Below are 27,079 nucleotides of genomic sequence, written 5' to 3' on the forward strand. Positions count from 1 at the left end.
ATAGGGAATCCTCTTCATCTCTTCAATGTCCGTCTGAGACTGAGGACATTGAGATCTGGAAAGATTGACTCCATATCGGAAGGGAACACTTCCCTTCTTGGAGTTCTCCATGCTAAATCTGGCCAGAACTGTGTCTATATAGGTAGCATATGACAAGCCTAGCATCCTTTTCTGCCGATCTCTTACGAGTTTAATCCCAAGGATATAGCTAGCTTCACCAAGGTCTTTCATCGAAAATGTTGTGGATATTCACTATTTTACTGATGAAAGAAAACCTACATCGTTACCAATCAGCAATATGTCATCTACGTATAAAATAAGAAAATATACTACCCTCCCACTGATCTTCTTGTAAACGCATGGTTCATCCATGTTTTGATCAAAACCAAATGATTTGATTGATTGATCAAACCTGATGTTCCAGCTTCTGGAAGCCTACTTCAGTCCATAAATGGACCTCTGTAATTTGCCCAACTTTCTTACTTCCTCCAAGGAAGAGAACCCCTCTGGCTGTTCCATGTAGATTTCCTCTTACAGGAACCCATTCAGAAATGCAGTCTGCACATCCATCTACCAGATCTCATAATCAAAGTATGCAGCGATAGCCAATAAAATCCTGATGGATTTCATCATCACCACTGGTGAAAAGGTTTCCTCATAGTCTATACCCTCTTTCTAGGTATAGCCCTTTGCCATCAGTTTTGCTTTGAATCTTTCGACCTTTCCATCTGCGCCCTTCTTCCTCTTAAAGATCCATTTGCATCCAATCAGCTTAACGCCAAGTGGTGGATTGACTAGAGTCCAGACCTTGTTGGAATGCATCGAATCAATTTCAGAGCGCATTGCCTTCAGCCACCTAGTGGCATCAACATCCTTTCAAGCCTCAGAGTATGTCATCGGATTATCATCCGATTCAACCGATACCATGTGGAACTCTTCCACTGTTTCCTCTTCGGTTAAAAGAGTAAGCCTGGTGGGTGGTCTAATAGTCCTCCCACTGCGTTGAGGTTCTTTAGGTGTTGGTAATTTCAGTGGGTAAGTTAATTGGTCTCACTTCTGGAAGTGACGTTTCTGAGCCATCTGATAGCTCTTTTATGACTACTGGTTTAGACCTCTGGGTCATTTCTTCCTCCAGAAATGTGATGTGTTTACTTACAATGACCTTTTGGTCAACCGGGTCATAGAAATAATAGCCTATCGTGCCTTTGGGGTAGCCTAAGAAATAGCATCTTGAAGTCTTGGATTCCAACTTGTCTGTCTGTTGCTTTCGCACATGTGCTATGCAACCCCCTACCCTAGGGTGTTGAATACCGTGCTTTCGTCCTTTCCACAACTCAAAGGGTGTCTTGGCTACAGACTTAGATGGAACCCTATTCAATAAATAAATCGCCGTCTCTAAAGCGTACCCCCAGAAAGAGAGAGGCAGCTCACTATAAGTGAGCATCGTCCGGACCATGTCTAATAGAGTCCGATTGCGTCATTCGGATACACCATTTTGTTGTGGTGTGCCTGGATTAGTTAGTTGACTAACTATCCCCTGTGATATTAGATATTCTTTAAATTCATCCGATAGATACTCCCCTCCACGATCTGATCGTAAGGACTTGATGCGTTTATCGAGCTGTCTTTCAACCTCGGCTTGGAATTTTTTGAATTTATCAAAGGCTTTCGATTTCCTACTCATCAAGTATATGTAACCATATCTAGAGTAATCATCAGTGAATGTGATAAAGTACTCATACCCATACCTCGCTTGTATGCTTATGGGTTCACACACGTCAATGTGTATTAGCTCTAACAGATCTGTGGTTCTAGTACCTTTTTTGCTAAAGGGTTTTTTGGTCATTTTGCCCTGTGTAAGTACCGTGGTCCTTAGGACGAGGGTTCCTCAGCCTTATGGGCGACATTTGTTTGATATATATATATGGATGGATAATAGATAATATTGTCAATGTATAATATTGATAAATGGGGGATTAGGATCATACATTAAAATATGTGAATATAATGTGAAGTCGCCACCTAGGGTTAGGGTCTAGGACCGATTAAGTGTAGCCCTATCCGTTGTGAACGGAATCGGGCTAGATGACTCCATATGGTCTGACCGAAGGTTCGGGTAAGGGGTCAGGTTACGAGTCTGGGAAGGTGTTAGGCACCCACCTCGCCCGATCGAAGCCGGTCTCTCTGTATTAGATACTACATAAAGATGAATGTTCTCTCTCTTTTATTACGGGGATGGGGGATATTATGAACTACATTCAGAAGCTATAAATTGAACTAAAACATAATAAACTACATTACATATATGAGAAATACGGACTAAAATGATGAAATACGAAAGGACTACAATGAATCAACAAGAATGCAGTAATTATACCTGTATGATTGTATTCCCTTGGCTTAAGGGAGATAGACGAATAGACTGACGTCGATTCTTTCTGGGCAGAGTAACGGCTCTTTCAAATGATTTGGAGGGGATAAAACAGACAAAATAATGTCTAAAATAAAGAGGTTTTGATGGTTATCCGCGCACTGACGGGATAATAATGCCTAGGAGTAGGAGTGCTCTATGCTCGAAGGGATAATCGAAGGATCTATCCACGACCAAGAAAATTTCACTCACTCACACTCTTATAAGAGAAAGGAGAGAAAACAGGGTAAAAAAATGAGACAAAGAGGATGGAAATCACTTGGGGAGGGTCTCTCTACCCAAAATTCCTTAGAAATAGAGGGAGGGGGACCCTACTATTTATAGGGAGGGATCCCCTCTCTCTCCTGGCCAGATAAGTCCTCCACGGCACCGTGGAGATGTCCACGATGCCGTGGGGGACTTTTCCACGACGCCGTGTGTGAAGTCAGCAAGCTGATGTCACACCCTCTCATGGCGTCGTGGCAATCCGGTACACATCCCCACGGTACCGTGGGAAGGGGTCTACGACGCCGTAGGAAGGAGTCCACGGCGCCGTGGGGGCGCAGTGCCATTTTTTCTTATTTTTGGGCCTAAAATGGGTCATTTTGTGCTTAGTATGGTTCTTTGTCACGCCCCCATCCCAACAAGGGATATAATATCATATAAAGGGTGACTAGGACGACGCGTGTCATCCTACTAAACCGCCCGGATCACTGACACAGTGTCCCAACGCCACGATCATATCCAATATTAACACAATATAATATTAGAATGCGAGAAAGAGGAATATTACATTCCAATGATCAGTAGTATTGTGAGCGTATAAATCGAATAGTTACAAGATGTTCAAAGCTAGATGATAAATACAGTAATTAGTTACATTTCCAATGATCATCTAATAACTATCAAAAATGGTATTACAGTAAGTATTTCACCATAGGCCTTAGCCTCAAAAGTAATCAAAAGGGGATCGAGTCCCGAATATCCTCACGGCCCGTAGGCACAATCATCGCAAGGACACCCGTCGCCATGTTCCTCAAACACGGCCTCCGGTTCCTCCTCACCGATCTCATCGTATCCCGAGGGCTGAACTCCAAGTCCCGCGAGATATCCGTCACCTGCACCATAATCTAAAAAATGTGCGCACGAGGGGGTTAGCTCCACTGAGCCAGTGAGGGGATGCGAATGTACAAACACGCAATTCACATAGTCCAATGATGCATGCACATGTTAAGTCCATTTTTCCACCTAACAAACAACTAAGTCAATGGCATATGCTACTTGTGACAACTCGGGAGACACGTGGGTCACTTAACTTATCGCCACAATGAAACCTCAATTGTCACGTGGGACCTACGCCGATCGAAGCCTCCAAGACCACTCGGTGGCGGACCCGATAACCAATACTACCATGGTGGCCTCTCCCACCTCCACAGAATCCGGTGTAACGATTACCCAACACCTAAACCCTGTTGGTAAGGGTCGTAGCATAAGGGTGTGAAATCCTAGCCACAAATATACTACATGCAAGTCCTATCGTCCCGAGAGGTAATCCGGGCGCATCAACTTTTCATCCGGTTTAGTGCCCGGTTACAGACGGCACGGCGCATACTGATTCAACATGACATTCAACATAATTTCTTCATAAATGTTTATAGAGTTCGGGGTTCCCGCACGGTACCCACCGCACCGAGACCCATCAAGATACAACATTACCAATCAACATTATAACAAATAGATATAAAATTATGCAATATGCGCAAACATGCTTATTAATTATAATGAGTACATAATATATAGTGCAATAATAATAACAAGCCCAAACAATCAAACCCACTCACTCGTATACGCCAAGCACCACGATTATCAGTTGTCGCCTCGATCAAGCAATAAGCCACAAAAGTGAATATTTTAACCTATACAAGGAGTGGAATAAGGTTAAACGAGCGAAGGGAACGGATCCCCAAAAGGTCTCCCATAAACACTTAAGTATAAGGTTTCAGAGACGAAGTGGTTGCAGGAGTGGTTTCATGCCCAAATTCTGCAACCACATGTAAATCCTAGGAAACCGGGGGTTCGGGACAGTTTTAGTCAAGGTCGGATGCAGATGTGGTTTCAGAAAAACTGAATCCGAGTGTAAATCCGACCTTCACAGAATCCATCTCGGGAAGGTAATTTCAGGGTGGTTTCTTGCAGGTCTGAACCCACATGTAAACCCTCACACCTTCAGGTCCAAAATCCGAAGGATTCCCCTCCAAGGACCCCATTTCAAGTGGTTTTTAAAGCACAAGGACTTCAAGAAAACTCCATCCTAAGCTCATTAGGGTCCAACCTTAAATCTCTCAAAAAGGCAATGAGAACCCTCACATTAGAGCTCATAATGGAGTGAACTAACTCCACCATAGCTTGGCTTTAAAGCTCCATCTACTCCCTAGGTTCCAAGAGAGATCTAGGTCAATCTCTCCCATTACCCAACCCCTTTTTGAAATCCAAAATAGAAGAAGGAAGAAGCTTACCTACCCCCAAGATGAGAGCTCCACGATTTCTGGCCCAAGAGATGGGGTCTCCACCTTCCTCCAAGCCTCTCTCTCCTTCCTCTTTCTCTCCTCTTTCTCTCCTCCACGATTTAGGGTAGAAGAGGATGTTGAAGAAGAAGTGATGTTCTCTCTCTCCCTCATGGACTCATTTATAATAAATGGGTCTATGGGTACCCTTAGTCAAATGGGTCATGAGGCCTAATGGGTCAACCCATTAGTCCTATGTGGGTAAGTGGATGGAATAACCCATCATTGGGTCAATAGGTTATATGGGCCTGCCCACCACCTCAATTAGGGAAAAGCCCATTCTTAGATGGGTTCATATGAGATGGGCTTAAGTCCCCAATGTACTTCCTAAAGGTACGCGGGACCCGAACTTAAATTATTCCCTTCTCTCATGAAATAGCTCGAGCGGTTCAAGCCCGGACCCGCACTTCGAGGTTACCAAGGGAAGAATAATTAATAAGACTTGAGGCTAGAACTTACTTTTCCCCTGTCATGGTTTATTACCCATGACCCGAACCTTCGCCACGGCAACGCTAAGCTCATCACCGAACGAAATATCCGGTGAGGTGACGGTCGGGATGCTCTCTCCTCGAACTCCTCGCTTCCGGGCTGGTACTTGGAGGGTAGTCGGCCGAAGTCGCCGTCAACGAACTTTCCCCCAGCGGCGGTTGAGGAGTCTTTCCTCCAGAGCAAACCCGTCTTGTGGTCAACAATTTTGTAGCTAGGTTTGACCATCATGGAGAACAGGTCACCAGCATACATGGCAGCGGTATCTACACGTCACGAGAAGAAATGATAGTTAATTATATCCCGGGGTACGGGTATAACATTCTTGGTCTTATGGGTCAGGTATCTTGGGTCTAGAAATAGGGAGAGTGCATCGTCCATCGTCCATGTCCCGTTGTCATCATCACCAATTGGGGGGTGACAAAAATAAGTTTCTACAGTTTTCCCCTTTTTGGCCGAGGCCTGTACCAACAGCCGAAGGGTAAAGATAAAAGACCGACTAATTTTTTCACCAAGAGCATGTACTGCTGACGCTTTGCTCAAAGATGACAGAGTTGCTAAAAATAGACGGTTAATCACGATGAAATCTTTCGAAAATCCTCAAAAGAAAAACTCGAAAAAACTAGATCTTTATCTTGTGAGCATTGCTCAATCAAATTTTGAGGGTGATAAGGCACCGCTAGATCGAAGATCTAGATAAGGCACCACTCGGCCCAAAGATCAAATTTGAGGGTGATAAGGCACCGCTCGACCAAAGATCTAAATAAGGCACCACTCGGCCCAAAGATCAAGATAAGGCACCACTCGGCCCAAATTTCAAGATAAGGCACTACTCGGCCAAAAGATCAAGTTTGAGGGTGATAAGGCACTGCTCAACCAAAAATATGAGGGTGATAAGGCACCGCTGGACCAAAGATCTAGATAAGGCACCACTCGGCCCAAAGATCAAATTTGAGGGTGATAAGGCACTGCTCGATCGAAGATCTAGATAAGGCACCACTCGATCCAAAGATCAAATTTGAGGGTGATAAGGCACCGCTCGACCGAAGATCTAGATAAGGCACCACTCGACCAGAGTTGCCAAACAGGTGGTTAACCGCGATGAAATCTTTTGATAAACCGATTGATCTTGATTGGGAGCAAGAGGACTCGATTGATCTTGGTTGGGAGCAAGAGGACTCGATTGATCTTGATTGGGAGCAAGAGGACTCGATTGATCTTAGTTGGGAGCGAGAGTACTCGATTGATCTTGATTGGGAGCAAGAGGACTCGATTAATCTTGGTTGGGAGCAAAAGGACTCGATTGATCTTGATTGGGAGCAAGAGGACTCGATTGATCTTGATTGGGAGCAAGAGGACTCGATTGATCGTGAAAGAATTCATTTGATCTTGAAAGCAAGAGGACTTGATTGATCTTAGAAGAATTCATTTGATCTTGAAAGCAAAAGAACTTGATTGATTGATCTTGAAAGAATTCATTTGATCTTGAAAGCAAGAGAACTTGATTGATTGATCTTGAAAGAATTCATTTGATCTTGAAAGCAAGAGGACTTGATTGATCTTGGTTGGAAGCAAGAGGACTCGATTGATCTTAGTTAGGAGCAAGAGGGCTTGACTGATCTTGATTATGAGCAAGAGGACTTGACTGAGCTTGGTTAGGAGCAAGAGGACTCGACTGAGCCTGGCGCTAACATCTTGAACAAGAGTTAGTATAATTCATGATGCATGAGGATTTTTCCCCTTTGCAGGGCCTTTTTTGAAAATATTTTTTTTAGGTTTTTTTTTTTTTTCTCTATAGGGTAAGACCCTCCTTATGCCGAAGAAGTATTATGGCACAGAGAAGGTGCTCGCATGGTATAGACATCATTCTGTCGATGATAGCATGTCGAAAGCCACTCTTCGATCAATCTAAGACAATGGCATGACGTACTTATAGCCAATCTGGCTGACCTATGGAACAACACACTCCAGTCATTCTGAGGGAAAGGTATGGTTTCAGTGAGGGACAGGTCTCATCTGAAAGGCTATTCACGAGTTTTGACAATGGTTGGATGACAAAATTACTCGCAAGTGCAGAAGTGGTCAAGAGATCACGATGATCAGACCATACATGAGTCCGGTAGTGGCCGGATAAAATAATGATTTAGATGATAAATTGTTCATGGGTTTAGACAAAAAAGGATCAATTTGTACTTGAGTACAATGGAGATCGAAAGATTCATGGGATGATCGAACTACACGCGAGTATAGAGAGGATCAGAAAGTTCAACGATTGATCTGTACATGAGTACAAGGAGGATCAGATAATGGATCAATCTTGTACACGAGTACAATGAGGATCAAATGATGGATCAATCTGTACATGAGTACAATGGAGACTGAAGATTCACGGGATGATCGATCTACACATGAGTATAGTGAAGATCAAAAAATGTTAATGATTAACTTATACACGAGTACAAGGAAAATCAGATAATGGATCAATCTTGTACACGAGTACAAAGAGGATTAGGATGATGGGTCAATCTATACATGAGTACAATGGAGACCAAAGATTCACTAGATGATCAAACTACACACAAGTATAGTGAAGATAAAAAATGTTAATGATTAACTTGTACACGAGTACAAGGAAAATCAAATAATGGATCAAACTTGTACACGAGTACAAAGAGGATCAGGATGATGGGTCAATCTGTGCTCGAGTACAATGGAGACCGAAAGATTTATAGAATAATTGAACTACACGCGAGTATAGGGAGGATCAGAAAGTTCAATGATTAATTTATACTTGAGTACAAAGAGGATTAGATAATGGATCAATCTTGTAAATGATTACAATGAGGATCAAATGATGGGTCAATTTGCACACAAGTACAATAGAGACTGAAGATTTATGAGATGATCGAACTACACGCGAGTATAGTGAGGATCAAAAAGTTGAATGATTAATTTGTAAACGAGTACAAGGAGGATCATATAATGGATCAATCTTGTATGCGAGTACAATGAGTTCGAAGATTTATGGGATGATTGAACTATACATGAGTATAGCGAGGATTAGAAATGCCAATGATTAACTTGCACACGAATGCAAGGGGGATCAGATACTGGATCAATCTTGTGCACAAGTACAATGAAGATCAAATGATGGGTCAATTTGCACACGAGTACAATAGAGACTGAAGATTCATGGTATGATTGAATTATACATGTAAGTAGAGTGAAGGTCAGAAAGTTCAACAATTAACTTGTATGCGAGTACGTGAAGGATCAAATGATGGATCAATCCGTACACGAGTACAAAGAGATCGAAAGGTTAATGAGATGATCAAACTATACACGAATATAGCAAGGATCAGAAATGTCACAGAGTGATCAAACTATACGTGAGTATAGTGGGATTGGAAAAAATCAATGAATGATCAAGCTATACATAAGCATAGCAGGGTTCAATAGGGTTAAAGGTTCAATCAATCTGTACGCGAGTACAGCTGGGACCAGAAGATTCAAATGGTAATCGAACTATACACGAGTATAGTAGGGATCAAAAGGATCAAATTGCACGAGAGTGCGGAACCATACGTGAATCTAGTATAACCGAAAGATCAAACTAACAGTGATCCAAAAAACCAAATGCACAAGAGTGCAGAAGTGGTTAAGGACTTGGTCAAACTGTACATGGGGCCAAATCATTAGAGATCGAGTTGTACATGAATTCAACAGTGATCAGATAGTCCAACTGCACGTGAGTGCAGGAAGTACGAGGGTCCGATGGAACTAAATGATCAGAGCCCAGATTGTATAAGAATTCTGTCATTATTGGTTGAGTAGGTTGCACGTGAGTGCAATAGAAATAAGAATTCAGATGGTATATGATCAAGGCATTGGTCAGGAAAATGCAATCCTATGCTTGTGCAGTATCCATGATGACAATGGAAAGGAAGTCTACCATTAAAACTCAGGTAGTTTCATTATGATCCAAAATGCAACAAAAAAAAAAAAAAATCTTATGCAAGTAATTTTTCATATTTTTATATATATCTTTTTATTTTTAGTATGCAAAGGGAATCACAGTCCTAATGCAAATTATGTCATGTAAAAAGGAAAACATAGCCCTATGCAAGTATTCAATTCTATGCAAATGTTTATAACACAAATACAAGCAAGTGAAAAGTAATCACATATAACCATAGATACTTACCAGATATTCTCCATTTTTGTGTTGCACAATACTTGTCCTTCACAAAAGCTTAGTGCACAATTATACGTTACCAACAAAAAAAAACTTTGGCAGAGAAATCTGAGATTCACTCAAACCTCTTTTTTTTTTTATTATTTTTTTAAGAATCAATTTTATTTGTGAGAAATTTTTTTATTTTTATTTTAAAACTTATAGTTATTCACATTCTGACCTAGTAATGCACAATTCCACATAGACATATTATTCTCATCCCGTTACACACGTAGACTAGTCAAACATCACTTGTCCAACATCGAACGGGTGTGGGGTGAATTTTTGACAAAGCGAGTCAAAGGGGTAAATTGAGAGAATGTGTATGAATAAGATCGGTGGATAGGCAGTTTATCCCAGACAGTATCATCCTTCTCTGTTTGTACGATCAGTTTGCCTTTTAGGCTGAGACTCTTCATGATTGGGAGTCTATCCTCATGGACAACATGCCCCTTTAATTTCACATGCTCTTGCTTGGTGGATTGCCCCAAGGAAACAAATCCTTTTTTCTTATGCTCCTTTGTCCTTCTTATCTTGGATAGAAATTGCCTCAGTGACAAGTTAATTCTTCTGGTCGTCTTACTGGTTGAGAGAGTGAGTACAATGCTGCTGGTATTTAATCCCCTAATCATCTCTTCATAAACCATAAATCTTCATGATCTTGGCAGACGTGCTTCTTTTTCTTTACACCATCGGATCACATCAAAGAGATAGGGATACCAGTGGGAAAGGGGAAAAATAAAAATACGATGGATATGATGCAAGTGAGCAAAAGTGAAAAGTTACATGGATGAATGGAAAACTGTACATGTGGGAGGACCGAACTTGATTATCACTTCATCAAGTTGCCTACGTACCCCAAATAGGGATCAAGTCGAACTTAGTTCAGGACAAAGATGCCTTAATGTCAAAGCCTTGATGATTAAGTTCCATCATAGCCGGGTGAGCTCAAAGCTGTGGACGAGAGTCTCATCACCATTTGGCCCGGGAGGGCTTTACTAGGTTGTAAAGGGGCTTAGGACTGGGTTCCAAAGGATGGTAAAGCCTCAAATGTGCTCCTAGGGTCTAACCATGACTCGACACTTCTGCTCCCAAAACTTTACCAAGATTCTAGTAACTGAACTTGTTGGGAAATTTTTTCTTTTTTAATAATGTAATCAAGAAGTTTGGCAATCCCTCTCGTGTCTCAATTGAAGACTTTGGTAATTTTAACCCTGATAATTTTGACAATATTGTCTCCGAAGGAAAAGTGGCTATTTTTGCCCCATGGTCTAAGTGCTCCCAATTATTTGCAATGCCTTGAGCCAATGCATCTTCTCTTCTCTTTTTTTTTTTTTTTTTTTTTTTTTTCAAACTCTCATTTTTTTTTTCACTCTTTTTCTTTTGGCTGTCAAATTTATTTTTTTTTTGGAACCTTTTTCTCTTTTTTTTTTGAACTCTCATATTTTTTTTTATATTTTTTGCTCTTTTTTATTTTGAACTCTCATTTTTTGTTCTTTTTGAGATTGGCCCAATTTTGGTTGTGGAGACAGAGCTACCTTTTTTTTTTTTTTTTGAATCCTTCGGAGGCGTATTGCCCTTGTGACATCTTACTTCACCGAGAGACCTCTTCCGATTAAACCCTAGAAGCTAATGGGACATTTTGATGAGCAAGAGGATATATGGATAATGAGGTGTGGGTGGGCCAAAGTGAGTTTTTTTTTTTTTAAAAGGGAACGGCTAAGGCACAACTGGGGAACTAGCTGATTTTATTATCTCAAGGTTTATTTGAGATGATTAGCGACCAAAGGGGGCCTCCCTTAACGGGCTTTATGAGATAAAATCTTCATTCAGGCTTCCGACTCGTTGGAAGGGGATCAAATGTATGGAAAGCTCCAGATCTTTCTCCATCAAGACTTTGACATTGGAAAGAAGGGTAGTATTTTTTTTATTTTTTTTTAAACTAGCAGTCATGAGATCATTATAAACTATTATTTGGATGAAAGAGAAAAGAAAGAGAACGAGTAGATGGACGAGAGAACATATTCATTGATGGCTAATGGAAAGTACACGGTGGATGAGTTTACAAAAGGAAATTTGACTGAATGAAAAGACCTAAACAACTAAGGGATGCAGACCCGATGATGTCTTCAGTGCGATCCTATCTACACAAGAGTGAAGTACTGTTACTGCTTTGTCACGGGACTATGCAGTTTGTACCATGAAAAATGCCCTTCTAACTAGAGCTAAGTGTTGGATCCATTTTAAGTCGGCCAGCAAAACTGATACTCATCAAGTTAATGATCGTAGTTTAACGCCTTCGGGCGACAGTGATGTCCTCAATCAGTGTTTGCCTCTATTCCATCGGAGGAATACGGAGAACTTTCTTCGGCGATTCTACCACTTTGCAGGCTGGCAATGTAAAAGAAGTATTCCCTTTTAAAACTGGTGGTAGCATCAAAAGGATTTTCCCATAAACTTGGAGGAATCTGCTCCTTAGGGACTCAATTAACCTCACACAAATGATTCCTTATCTTCTCGCAATCATCCTTTCTGTATCCTCTATTAAATAAATCTATCAAATTGAATGCTGTACCAAAATGAAAGGTGCAGTGAGGTTGACGCATGATCAGATTCGCATTTGGTTCTTCTCGCGACTCCTGTATCCAATAAGGGTTATGGAGGGTATAGAGGACATTCCATTTTGCACAACTGAATAATTGCTTGAGCCATTGAGTCTGTGTCTGAAACCGAAGAAGGAATTTCATTGTGTTTGACCGAGGAGGGACAAATTCTATATGCAATTTGTCCTGGCTCATATAAGTCAACAATTCTGGAACACGAAAACTGAATGCTACCATGTACCTTTCGCAAAGGTATAAAAGGAAACGAAGGACTTCAGTAGACAACCGGTAGAGATCTCTTATCCCGAAAATATTGAAGAAAGGATAATCTGGATGGACAGGAAGTCCTCGGAGGTCGTCATTCCCACGATTGAGGAGAGTAACTTCATGAAACAAGTCCAGGTAATCTTCACTCCTTGATTGTAAGACCTGTTGCATGATCTGTTCTTGGAGATGGAGAGGTAAAAGGTCAATCCGAGATTACAATCCTGTCAAAACCTCTTCTTTCTTGATCTCTTCATGGCCTTCAGATCTATTCAGCTTGGTCCTATAGGTTGTTGAAGGAAGAGAGGATTCATGGACATCCTAGGCGAACATCGTTGATGGAAACTTTAGACCTGTCAATACCTCTTTTGAAGGAACCGGCAAAGCTTGGATCAAAGAGGTGGGATCAAACCCTTCTAAATCTTCTTTGAGGGCATTGATTGTCTGATTAACAGACTGTTGTTTTCCCCCTAGCTTGAACTTTCCTACTTCCAGTAGGTCTTGGATAGCATGCCCAAGCGCCATGCATTCATCAGTGGGGTGCCCCTCTTGGGTGTGATAATCACAGTATTGATCTGAGTCACACCAAGCTGGTGGAGGATCCCTGACCGGTCGCGGAGGAACCATGCCCAAAAGTCCCGATTTCTTCAATTCAGTATATGCAAGAGACCTAGCCACACCCAAATCGACGAACTCACGCTGTCTTGAATTTGCCATATTCGCCTCCAAATTTTGGTTCTGATATTGCATTGTGTGGCTATATTGGCCATGTGCCTTTCTGAACAACTTGTCTTTAATATGCTTCCCTACGGCCATTAGCTCTTCAAAAGTCTTGAGGTGTTGGTAGTAAAGGCAGTCGTGATATTCTCCATACAGATTCTCCAGGATCATCTCCACTTGTTCTGCTTTTGTCGGGCGATTCTATATCTTTACGGCCTTCTCGCTAAACCTCATAATGAAATTGTTGAACCCTTCAGTAGGGCCTTGCTTTAGTGTCTCCAACTCTCTCCGTGTGACATCCACTTCAGTGTTGTATGAGTACTACTTTGTGAAAGCTTTTACCATCGTTGACCAAGTCTGAGTTTGTGCCTGATCCAACTGTGTCAACCATCGTAAAATAGGTCCAGCAAGCGAGTACAGAAAAGTCTGCCCCATTTGATTTTTCGTGAAGCCCCAAGATTTAGCCACTATAGCAAAGATTTTGAGGTGAGCTTTAGGATCACCTGAACCATCAAATTTATCCAATTTCCATTTGAAGTCTTTGGGTATCTTTCCTTCAGGGAAGAACACCAAGTCATCTTCAGGCTCCTCGCGAACCATATCTCTGACAGCAATTTCAAGCTTTTCAACTTTCTCCCTCATCATACGCTCCCTTTCAGTCTCGGTTGAGCACACTCCGGCTCCCCAAGAGTGGGTATTGTGCCTCCTTGGGACATGTCTTGTACTGTTTGTAAGACTTGTACCATAATTTGCTTCATCTCTACCATCTCAGCCTGTAATTGGTCCATTTATCGACCCAACTGTACTTAGGGTGGATCATTGCCTAATGAATCCATGATGATTCTATCCGGGAAAAGCTTGATCGAACTCTGCCTCACGATGTTGAGTGGAAAAGGGGAAGTCCTGAACACTTTTGGATTGGACCGGACCAATTCGGGTTAGCCTATTGTCATAACGGGTTCATGCGGGTAACTGGAAGTCCTTTGATGTGAATTGTGCTTTACATAAGTCAGAGAAAAAAAAAGTTTTCTTTTTGGATGGGAAAGTCAAAGAGAATTATTTTTTGTCACAAGGAATTTACTTGAATAAAAAAAAAATATTATTTTAAACAATTTTTTTTTTTTTTATCATTTTTTTTGTTGTATTTGGCTCAAGTAATTGAAGTTGTCATTGGAGTTCCTAACATTTTAGAAGTTCTCTCAGACCCTACTTCAAATGTCATCATCACCAAAGCGTATTATTTTTTTATTTTTTCTTCACACCATATAAAAACAGACAAAAGAAAGACCCTAGTTATCGGGTTACTGATGATTGTACCTGGGCTCAACATGAGATGCTCTCATTTTGAGGGACATGTAAGGTTCCATGGGAGTGGAGTTCCATTTTTCTTCGAGGGACCATCGCGGGACTATGGAATTCCTTACCTTCGGTGGCATCTCGTAGTAAAGCCAGGTTAATCGTTAAGTGACCCTAAGCTCGGTCTTTCTCATAACTAACAAGGGTTAGTTTGTGTCGAACCCTAATCATATATGGTCTATTTTCCTACATGATGCATGTAATGGGTAGGCTTAATAGGACAGAACAAGGTCACCCTTGACAGAACCGATATACTTATCGCTTGTGGTCGCGAATTACAGGCACGTGGTTCTTTTAATATACCTAGAGAGTAGGTCACACAGTCTTAGAGCAATCAAGCTAGTGCCTTTTTTGGGTGGCTAAAGCACCCCACAGCACACTAGTGAATGCCCTCGCTGGTGATTCTAAACTCGTACAGTAAATATCGAGGGTTGTAGCTTCGTCGTAAATTACCCATGACTACTCATGGGGTCCAACGACTAACTACGGAGGTAAGAGGGGTTCCCATGTAGTGTGTGTGTGCAAGAAAATGGTACAGGAAGTGGCTATCATCCGATCTCAGAGTACTTAGTATGACGTGCCTCACCTCCCCGGGGCTAAAGGCATGATAGGGAGTACCCTCGCCGTTTGATTTCACTTCGAGCACTATGCACGATGCGGTTAGTACACACAAGGGTTAGCCAAGACAAACATATTATGGTTTTTTATATTTTTTTTGTATTTTTTTTTTGTACATTTTTTCTTTTTTTTTATTTTGTATATATATATTTTTTTTTACATAAAAGTTTGGAGAGAACATTCTGTCATTTATTGATAGCACTTATTTAGAAAGTTTGACCTCGAGTGGACGTTTGTCTACTCACATCCCCAGTGGAGTCGCCACTGTAAGTACCATGGTCCTTGGGACGAGGGTTCCTCAGCCTTATGGGCGGCATGGGTTTGATATATATATATATATGGATGGATAATAGATAATATTGTCAATATATAATATTGATAAATGCGGGATTAGGATCATGCATTAAAATATGCTAATATAATGTGAAGTCGCCACCTAGGGTTAGGGCCTAGGACCCATTAAGTGTAGCCCTATCCGTTGTGAACGGAATCGGGCTACATGACTCCATATGGCCTGACCAAAGGTTTGGGTAATTAAGGGGTCAGGTTACGAGTGTGGGAAGGTGTTAGGCACCCACCTCGCCCGACCGAAGCCGGTCTCTTTGGATTAGATGCTACATAAAGACGAATATTCTCTCTCTTTTATTACGGGGATGGGAGATATTATGGACTACATTCAGATGCTATAAATTGAACTAAAACATAATAAACTACATTACATATATGAGAAATATGGACTAAAACGATGAAATACGAAAGGACTACATTGAATCAACAAGAATGCAGTAATTATACCTGTATGGTTGTATTCCCCTGGCTCAGGGGAGATAGACGAATGGACTGACGTCGATTCATTCTGGGCAGAGTAACGGCTCTTTCGAATGATTTGGAGGGGAGAAAATAGATAAAATAATGTCTGAAATAAAGGGGTTTTGATGGTTATCCGTGCACTGACGGGATAACAATGCCTAGGAACAAGAGTGCTCTATGCTCGAAGGGATAATCGAAGGATCTATCCACGACCAAGAAAATTTCACTCACTCACACTCTCATAAGAGAAAGGAGAGAAAAGAGGGTAAAAAAATGAGACAAAGAGGGTGGAAATCACTTAGGAAGGGTCTCTCTGCCCAAAATTCCTTAGAAAATGAGGGAGGGGGACCCTCTTATTTATAGGGAGGGATCCCCTCTCTCTCCTGGCCAGATAAGTCCTCCACGATGCCGTGGGTCCACGGTGCCGTGGGGGACATTTCCACAGCACCGTGTATGACGTCAGCACGCTGATGTCACACCCTCTCATGGCGCCATGGCAATCCGGTACACATCCCCATGGTGCCGTGGGAAGGGGTCTACAGCGCCGTGGGAAGGAGTCTAAGGTGCCATGGGAAGGAGTCTACGGCGCCGTGGGGGCGCAGTGCCACTTTTTCTTATTTTTGGGCCTAAAATGGGTCATTTTGTGCTCAGCATGGTTCTTGGTCTTATGGATCAGGTATCTTGGGTCTAGAAAGAGGGAGAGTGCATCGACCATCGTCCATGTCCTGTTGTCATCATCGCCAATTAGGGAGTGACAAAAATCAGTGTCTACACCCTGAAGGCATGACTCACATGTGGGAAATGGTTCCACCCTCAGACTCTCTAAAGGCCCATCCCTCACCAATCTACTGATTCGATCCACATTAATGTGACCTAATCTTAGATGCCACAGGTATGTTGAGTTCACTGGAGCTGTTTTTCGTTTCAAATCAACATTTGAAACAACATTCATTCTAATAGGGCAATTTAGAAAATACAAACCACTTTGCATATATCCGGATGCCACAGAGGAATTATTAAAATGAATAATTAACTTAGTATTAAAGGAAAAACTATACCCGTCCAAAACAAGTTTTGAAACTGAAATAATCTTCCTCTTGAAAGAGGGTATATAATAGCAATCCTTTAAAACTAAACAAGAAGAATTAAAATTCAAAATAAAAGTTCCCACGGTTATCTCCATGGTCTCAGCTCCAGTGCCCATCCAAAGACGCACCTCATTTCTTTCCAGGTTCCTTGTCTCCTTGAACCCCTGCAAATCATTACAAATGTGAATAGTAGAACCACTATCCACCAACCAACAATTGGTCGGTTCAAAAGTCAAATTAGACTCATAAAGAACGTGAACATCACATGTACCTTCTTTAGCAGCCTCTGTTTCATCCGGTTACTTGTCTTCACAGTAGCCAGGTAAGCACGACAGTTCCTTTTCCAGTGACCCTCCTTCTTGCAATAGAAGCACTTGCCTTTGACTTTATTGCCAGACTTCCCACCCTTGGGTTTCAGGGTCTTACCCTTACTTCCCTTTTTCTTCTTCTTCCCATTTGAAGAAGGCTTTGCCTCAGTTGCATTGACCTCAGCCTTATCCTTTTTCAAGGATGCTTCAGCCTCTACCAGTACGTTAGCAAGCTCGGTGAGCTCCATCTCTTTGACAGACATCTTGTAGGACATCTTAAAGGTTGCATAGGCAGGGGTGGGTGACGTTAAGATCACATCGGTCTTGTATTGCAGGCTGAAATCAGTCCCCATGGATTCCAGTTTTTCAAACAGATTGATCATTTTCATTACATGATCCATCACTGGAGTCCCCTGGGACATCTTGGTGTTGTGGATTTGACTCACCACATCAGAATGGGCGTGTGTCAACTACCTGTTGAACAATTCAGCAAGCTTATCCATCTTACCCCCTGCAGTGCGTATATCCTTGACCGAGTCCAGAACTAACTTTTCCAACGATCCTAGGATATAAAGTGACGCCTTGGAATCCCTCATGAGGAACTCCTGCATCTCTTCATTTGTCTCAAAATCATTTGGGTCGGGTTGAGGAGGAACTTGTTCATCAAGAACTGTATATAGTCCTTCAGCAATCAGGAGCAATTTAATGCTCCAGTACCAATCGACATAGTTTGTACCATTAAATTTGTATGCACTAATGAGTGTCAAAAGGTTGGAATTAACGGCAACCATCGTATAATTATCTACACATGTACAAGTAAAAACCACAATCTAATTAACAACCATTGAAATTAAATTTGAGCACACATACATCAATGGTCTTTCATGATTTGGGTTTCCCTCATAACCCAAAAGATGAATTGGATCCCTACAACCCTTGCATGCATAACTTACCCTGTCGGGAGTCATTATACACACCATAGTAGTGTGGACTAAACTGTCCGCCTCATGGGCTTCTAATATTTTTGGTCACCTGGGTGTCATGTTCAGATCCTGTCGGCTGACATACACCCAAGTTATGTACTCACCTATTACATTAGTTAGAATCATGGAATCATGAAAGATGGCCCACTGTCATAGTGCCCTCTCACTATCCATACCCTAACGTATCTAGATAGAGGCAAATATAGATAAATGTGTGACAGAGGGCCCAGCAATGTCCTGTCAGCTTATGCGGGGTCATGTCACACACTTTCTACATTTATCTTCAATAGGAGGCCATGGACATGTCTACCGATTACGACTAGTCCATATCATACATGTATTATGATCAAAGAGGGATTAATTAACTCTCACATATCATGGATAGATTTAAACAACATAATTAATCAACATTAATTAAAAGTGATTATGGGATGGCAGCATTTTTATCAGAAGCAATTAAAGAAACCTCCCAATAAAAATAAAACTAATAACTTTGGGTGCATTTATCATGTCATGGATGCCACGCCTCGATCATCTCCTCTTCTTGATCACGTCTTCAAAGTAGGTGACTTGCATCTCCATAAGCTTTGAGCGCTACATGTAGATCACCATCAACATGCCATGGGAGTTCTAACTCCTCTAAAATTACAATGGAAACCTAGGAAAAATCTATACACTTTTCTTTCCATAATAATAAATAAACCCCGCATGGAGAAACCAACCCACCATTTGGGCTGCCCATGGGATGGAGTACATTTGTTTATAAAAAAGATAGGGGGAGAGAGAGAAAGAGAGAGAAGCATCACATTCACCCATAACCCCATGTATCACATACATAAACAATCCATCCATTTATTAGAATGTCATTCCCATAATCACATCATAATATAATTTCATGCATGGGCATTAAAGCAAGTAAACCAATAAAATAACATGGATTCCTTCAATTATTGAACTACCACATCACATGTGATAACATGTATCCAAGCCCATAAAATTAAAATTGCATTTTAATTACAAGTGGGTAAAGGGAGGAATCCCTTCACCCATCATCATCCTCCAAAAGCAAAACAAAATAAAATTAAAAAAATTCTGTTTTGAAAAAAATTCCTTTTTTTTAAATTAAAACAAGAGGGGATTCAATGGGGGGTGCATGCAGCCCACATGCGCAGGCTGCAGGCACTCCCTGCGCAGCCCGCAAGCCCAAGGCCCACGGGCAGCGGCCCATAGCTGCAGCCCGCAGGCAGCAGCCCACGGACAGCAGCCTGCAGGCCGCAGCCCGCAAGCTTGCTGCCCACAGGCAGCAACCCATGTGTGGGCTGCGCACATAGGCAGGCAAAAGGGGGAGGGCGTGCATAGAGGGCTTGGCAGCGTGCGCTCCCCCCCCCCCCCCACATATAAATCATGATTAAAATTTTAAATAAAAATTAATAATCACACCCTATTTGGACACATGCTTCAATAATTGGAATAAATAAATAACAACTAAATCCATCATCACATGGGTAAGTTGTTACACTAACAACCTTGTAACTACCCATGTGCACATGGGAAGCTTGTTACAACAACCATAATTTTAACCTCCCATGTGTCGACTTGCATCCCACTTATGATAATCATATTAACCATTAATTATTCAATATTCATGGGTGGAAAAGGTGGCTCTGATACCACACTGTAGGCATAACTACGGTCCAGGGATCAAACCATGGTTCCCTAGGAAAACCAATTAGGGTATTGCACGTCCTGGGTTATCCCATGGTGTCCCATTTAATTTTTAGGGTTTTTCATGGTTGCCCATGGGAACCCTGGTGCATCCCTGTTAGGGTATCTCCTTCCCTCATTGTCCTACGCAAATTATAGAACTCATTAGGGATAAAGAAAACACATCTCTAGTCATCACATGCTAAGAGGGATCCATCCCATACTCGAATGCGCAGCGGAAATAAATCGATTCGAGTTTCTTTCGCATCCCATAAATATTAATAATTAATAACTGAAGGAATTAAACAAGAATTGCTAACCTGGTGAGCCTCAAGTGTTTCTCCTCCAATAGATAATGGTTCTTACTCCAGTGATCACTCCAAGTAAACAGATCTGAACCTCCAATGGTGCTACCAAGGTTCTTCAAGTCAATCCTAGATGCTCTCAAATTCTTCAGCACAGATCTGGGTTTCTAAAACCCTAACTCTCAATTGCAGTAGAGAGAAAATAGAAGAAGAAGAAGAGAGATCACAAGAGGGAGAGAGAGTGACCAAAACGCAGGAGAGAGGGGGCAAGGCTAAAACGTGGAGCACTGCCCCCCTCCTGTGTTTTCTGGTCTTTATATAGAGCTAGGGTTTTAATTAATCCCTGCATGGATTACTTTAATCCCAGTGAGAGTCTGTCTCTCTCTCTCTCTCTCAATTTGGCAGTTCTGTTTAAACTCAAAGTGCTTCTAAAAGGGGAATAAGCAGAATCTAATAGGAAAAGTATTAATTAGTTACTTTATTTAATATTTATGGATAATTACAATTAGCACCATATCCATTAATTAAATAAGAACTAACTAAAATATCAAATTCCAAATAATTCCCTATATGATAACAATTTATCATATACAACCCCCCCCCACTAATCAACACCATCATTATGGAATCTAGGGCATGTACACATATACTGTCAAACCCCAATCCATAATACATGTCCATATACGAGCGTTTGTGCATCTGATCAGATCCCACAAAACTAGATAAAACACTTTGTTCAAATAATTATAAATAAGCTATTATTTTATGTAAAATAGATTTTTGCAAAATCATTTCCAAAACAGCACTGGATCCAGATTCTGATCAAACCATACACAGACAGTCTCAATCTTGGTGTTCTCCAATCGGGCGGTGGTGATCATGTTGGATTACTCCTTCACTCACAAAGTGTTCACGCATTCCCAAAACACCTGCTTTGACTCGATTGAGTCTCAGTTATTGATGAACCAAGGAATGCGATCACACTTTGCAGTGACAGGGTTCCCTCAGGCACAGGGTATCGGTGACACATGTCTATCCCTTCCTACACCTGGCAGTAATACATGAGGAAATCGACAAAGTAGATTCTTTGCCAATATGCACACATCAAACATGTGAGCACTCGCATTCGTACCCTGACATCACATGTCTAGGCATACCCAATGCGATGACCATATGATAAGGGTGTCCAGCCCAAACCCTAGTCTTGACTACCATTTTAAGTAAAACTTAGGGATACATAATGCTCAAAAAGTTTATATCGCATGTGATAATATCAAACTAAAATGTATAAATGTCCAATACAAAAGTGAACCGGGTTGAACAGGACCGAACTGGGTTTGATGGACACACACTTGTCCAACAGATCTAACTTGACTTATTAACTCTAGGCCACATTAAAGATATGAAGATTGGGAACAATGGATTAATTGAGGAATCAAAATCAGATCTAATGAATCTCCCGACTTGAATTGGAATTGGCATCACCCGATCATGATTCCTAGTAATTCTCCATAGCCTGTTTAGATCGGTGCAATCCATCCAGATCAACCTGGATGATAGGCTATCTGACCGATTCTCTCCATTTCAAATGGAGCATTATCATGTTGTCTGCAACTACTCGAGCTAAGGTCATCCCAGCTTCTACTTTAGCTCGAGTAGTTGCAGGCATTTCAAAATGGACCACCATTGTAGGTCCCAGCACGAGCAAGCCTAGATGATATGACTCGAGATAGGATCGATAAGTTGACACCTGCATTGATCCAAAAAATGATAGTGGAAGGTCAAATATTAATACTCAAGTGAGGAAATCATGTAAACATACTGATACAATTAATAAGACTAATAGAACAACCTAGACTGCAAATCTTAGATACTTATAGCAGTCATTGAGGACACTTTTTGCAAACAATAACAAGTTATGATTTTGAGGATTGTAGCTAATAATTAAGGTCTTTCCTAATCAAATAGTATTGTGACTAGCTAATTTAGCAATGACGCAGCATCAGTTATGTTATTTGCCGGCCACTTTTAGAGAACTAACACCAAAGGAATGTCCGTTCGATCTCCATGTTTTTACTGAATTGCATTAGATTTAGTCTTGTGACTTAGTTTTCATCATTCTTTTTCCTTTATTAAGCTCCTTGCACTGGATGGTAAAACTAGCTGTAATCTCAGTAACTAAAACCATAACCATTAACCTCACCATTAAATCACTATAAACACCAAAAGCTTAATTAGCCTGATAACTATAGAATCCATGTGTTATTTCATCCAGTAAAGTAAACAGTACGTGTTTAAGTTCAAGAACTTCAGCATATATAAATGTGAAGACTGCTGAGGAACAGTATATGGGCCTAATACATGGAAACATAGGAGTATGCCTATCTCTACCATAATTTCTGATGCCAGTAAAATTTGTCTGCAGTTGATGCAACCAGAAAACTCTTCAATTAGTTGTGGCAGAAAAGGAGACGACTGAGTAGAATAAACATTTCAAGCAATTACATGTATAGTGAATAGATATGCTAAGAGCAGAGGTACAATATATTTTCTTTTTTTCTCCATAAAAAATATCATGTCAGCCTGCTTACCCAATAAGCATGTGGAAAGATATTCACCTAATGGCCCCAAACTTACAGATTAGAGAAGGCCTTTGGTCTGCCTGGGCAACCCCCATGGACAAAGAGCATGTATCTGCAACAACTTAACCATAGAACAAGAACCTACATTATGTGCGGTGATCCGCTAAACATAGTCAAACAGCCACCCTTGGGGAGAGTAGAGGGGGAGAAAAAGTAAACGTATATTGCAACTGAATCAGAGAAAAAAAAATCTGATTAAAAATGAAATCTTAGGTCATCTTCTACAGAAGAACACAAAATTTATAGTACATTAAATTCGCCAACACTGCAATTTCACTGAAATTTATTAATAATATCATCAGATATTCTTTTCTTAATAGTGTTTAGATTGGAGGTAAGGTACGGTACTCTTGTTGGGGAGTACATATTCATGGAGAAGGGGGGGGATTGAAGGAAAACACAAGAGAAAAAAAATGGTGCAGAACTTGTGAAGTATAAACTACAAAGAGCTATATAACAAGGGTTTCATAAAAAAGTACACCAGAACTTGAGCATTGATGATCTTAAACATTAGTAGCTTTTTGGGAGTGACCTTGAATGGTAGAATGAGGAATCTTGAATGGTAAAGGACTTGAGGGAAAATTATCTGCTCCATTTCCTGCCCAGTCCATTTCCCCAACTTCGTCTAATAGGGGGAGTGGATCTCACTTGGGCAGTGTGTTTGGACAGGGGGTAGGGTGATCATTTCCACCCCCTATTAGAGGAACTTGGGGAAATGGACTGGGTAGAGAAATGGAGCAAATAATGATCCATTTTTGAGAGCCAATAATTAGTGCGACCCTGGAGTAGGCTCTGGTCCATCCCCATTGCTTCAAATTTCCCAGGTTTACTACCACTTCTAATTTCTTTCTTTTCTTCTGTTCTTCTGGGGTAGCCTTGAAATCCTTATAACGTCTATCCGAATTTGGGAAAGTATGGCATGAAGAGTTGTTCATGCTATCAATGATGTTTGCATGACTAGAGTGTTCAACCAGTAAAGCACTCCATCATGCATATCCTAATACTACATTTTATTTTCTATAAAAGCAGTATTAGGGGCATCTTATAACATAGATATCTTAAAGGAAGGGGAAAAAAAGGAATTAGGGCGGGGGAGGAGGGGGAAGGAGTTTATTTATGGGGAGGAGGTTGAGCACACCGCTCGTATACTGTAAGCTAACACCCATTGTATCTATCTTCTCTTCCCCATTTGACTCTTGAAATGACTCCCCTTCCCTCATGCATAATGTCCTATCTTGTGCCCCTATTGGTGTCACTTGCTAGTTTACCACACATTGGTAGTGTTGGGTACACCACTTGTGTACCGTAAGCTAACATCCATTGTGTCTATCTCTCTCTTCCCCCATTTGAAATTACTCCCCTACCTTCATGTATTTGGGTAGGTCCATATTATAAAAGGCCTTCACTATTGTATTTTATATATGGGTGAGGGATGGGCATGCTAGTGGTATCCAGTACGCTATCACCCTATGTGTCTATCTCTCTCTTCCTCCCCCGTTTGAAATGACTCTCTTATCCCTCCCAAGGGAGGAAGAGAGAGATAAACACATAGGGTGCTAGCTTATGGTATACCGCTAGTATGCCCAGTCTTTTTCCTTATATATATATATATATATATATATATATATATATATATATATATATAAAATATTATTTTAAGTTTCAAAATTTTGATTTCCTTTTATAAATGTTGTCCTTTCTTTCGTGGTTGAGGTTTGAGCTAAAAGATCTAGGAAAATTCAATAATTCATAAGGAAAGGAATTTTGTTTAGTCCCACTTTGCTTAGGGATGAGTATAATGACTTGGTCATATATGTGAGTGGGTAAATAGGGGTGTGGGGCTCCTCAGAGAGAGGTATCTCTTCTCTAGCATGTTGGGGTTGGGTCTTGGGTCCCCCCCCCCCAAACCGGGCCTAAAGTCGATGCATTGTACAATAAAAGTATGTATTAGGAATAGGGAAAAGATATTACCAAAAACAAAAAAAAAACGAATAGGGAAAAGATTACACACAAAACTAGTTTAGAAATAAAATTGCACATCCCCTCACATATCACTGTTCATGTAAATGGGTGAGATATCATAAATGCCCCTCTCCTTATTGTCCGATTCCAAAGGAGGTTCCCTCATTTGCCTGCCTGAAACAATGTAGTGAACTCTCTCCCAAAGGAATATATAACAAGATGTGCGGGAATGAAACCCAAACCTTATTAGCTCACATCATGAGTTTTTTTTTTCCTGGTAGAAAGTTAAATCATGGGAAAAAAATCCTCTGCAGTACCCTAATCTTAGGGGTGTAAGTTTGGCCCTGTTAGCCCGAGCCCGCCCTAAGCCTGAACAAGGTCTAGGGATGGATTTTTCAACCCTGATGGCGGATTAGGGTATAAATTTTCAGGCCCGGGGTCAGGGTCAGGCTGGGCCAAGGTTTAGGCCTCAGGCTAAGCCCAGCCCGACCTGGCCCTGTGTTAGGTTATGCTTTACAATTTATTTATTACATTTTGCAATTTTGTTTAGTATCTAAATATCTATTTTTTACCTTAAAAAAAGGCTAATTAACTATTGAACAAAAGTATTTAAAATTGGGCTAAGTTTTTTAACCCAAAGAAAAATCTAATGAGTATGCAACAAACCAATATCCAATCACACGAGACTGGTCAATCAAGGCCAACCATGCCCTAGCAAAAACCAGGGTCAATCAGGACCAACCCGGCCCGATCAGGTTTAATCAGAGCCGGGCTGGATATCTCAGCCCGGTCTAAGGGCAGGTTGGGCTTGGGTTGAGGTAAGAGGACTCAGGGTTGGGCTAGGGTTTTAAACACCCTATCCAACCAGGCTCTTTTTCACCCCTACCTAATCTGGCGGTGCACTGCAGTGTGGGCCTAAGAGCTTGACACGTGGAAGATGTGACATCCAATGGTGCCAAGCTCCAAAAAAAGGAAAAGAAAAGAAAAAAAAACTACTTTACATCCCCCGTTCACACCGTTGGATGAAACTTCTTCTATATGACGAGCTTTTAGGACTGCACTGCCGTTCATTAAGAAGGATTTTAATCCATCCTTCAATCATAAGAACTCGAGGCATATCCTTTCAATTGAACAATTTATTACATGGCATATTGTTGAAAATTGACACATGTGAGTCCGCAACACCATTCTTACCAAAAAAACAAAAAAAAAGTTCAGCACCTCCCATAACGACTTATCAGGTGTAAAACGATAGTAGTTAAGTTCGGATAAAACTATACAGTCCGAACTTATGGTGTACCATATATGTCATGCAATAAAATCAAAATATGGTATGCTACACCAACTATGGGAGAGGATCAGGGCCGTCTCTTTTGAAGATATCCGCTTAGGCCGTTATGATCGGAAGAATCCCACGGCCTGAATTTTGAGTATGGGATTTCGTTTAACGGCATTGTATTAGTATTTAGGCACTACTAAATACTAATAACGAGTTTTCACAAAAAAAAAAATACTAATAATGTGTAAAATCGTAAAGAAATACACACACATATACATTTTTTGGCTTTGGTTTCCACTTTCAATACCTTTTTAGAGTGGAGACTGGAAGAGTCCAAAACAAGTGAAAGCAGAGAGAGAGGGCTCTGCAACTCATTAGGTTTTTTGCGTGTTTGAAACGCATTGATTCTCATCGCCTTTTGTTTGCTCATGTTGGAGAAGAGAAGAGACTTATCAGAGGGATTTGTTATGTAAATAACGAGAGATTCATCGTTCCTAAGCGGAGGGGATTACTTTGGAAGTTTTCGATTGACACAGGTTTGCTACCTTTTTTCTCAAGCCGTGTCTTTGTATTTTTTACTTTCTCTAGAGGTAACATTCGACAATCTAAGGGATAATCTAATCGAAGAAAGCTCTCATTGCCTCGCGTGATGATCAAATCTATAAACTCTGCTTCCTTGCTTCATGGTTCATGGAGGATGCATTTTTTTTATCGTCCTTCTTTAGAGTTTCGGAACCGCTTGT

General features: G+C 41.0%; 1 pseudogene; it reads left to right on the forward strand.

The window, feature by feature from the left end:
- LOC122655241 overlaps positions 1-27,079 on the forward strand; it is a 100,245-nt pseudogene that overhangs the window by 65,285 nt on the left and 7,881 nt on the right.

This window comes from Telopea speciosissima, chromosome 1 (assembly GCF_018873765.1).
Source record: "Telopea speciosissima isolate NSW1024214 ecotype Mountain lineage chromosome 1, Tspe_v1, whole genome shotgun sequence".
In the NCBI taxonomy this organism is placed as follows: Eukaryota; Viridiplantae; Streptophyta; class Magnoliopsida; order Proteales; family Proteaceae; genus Telopea; species Telopea speciosissima.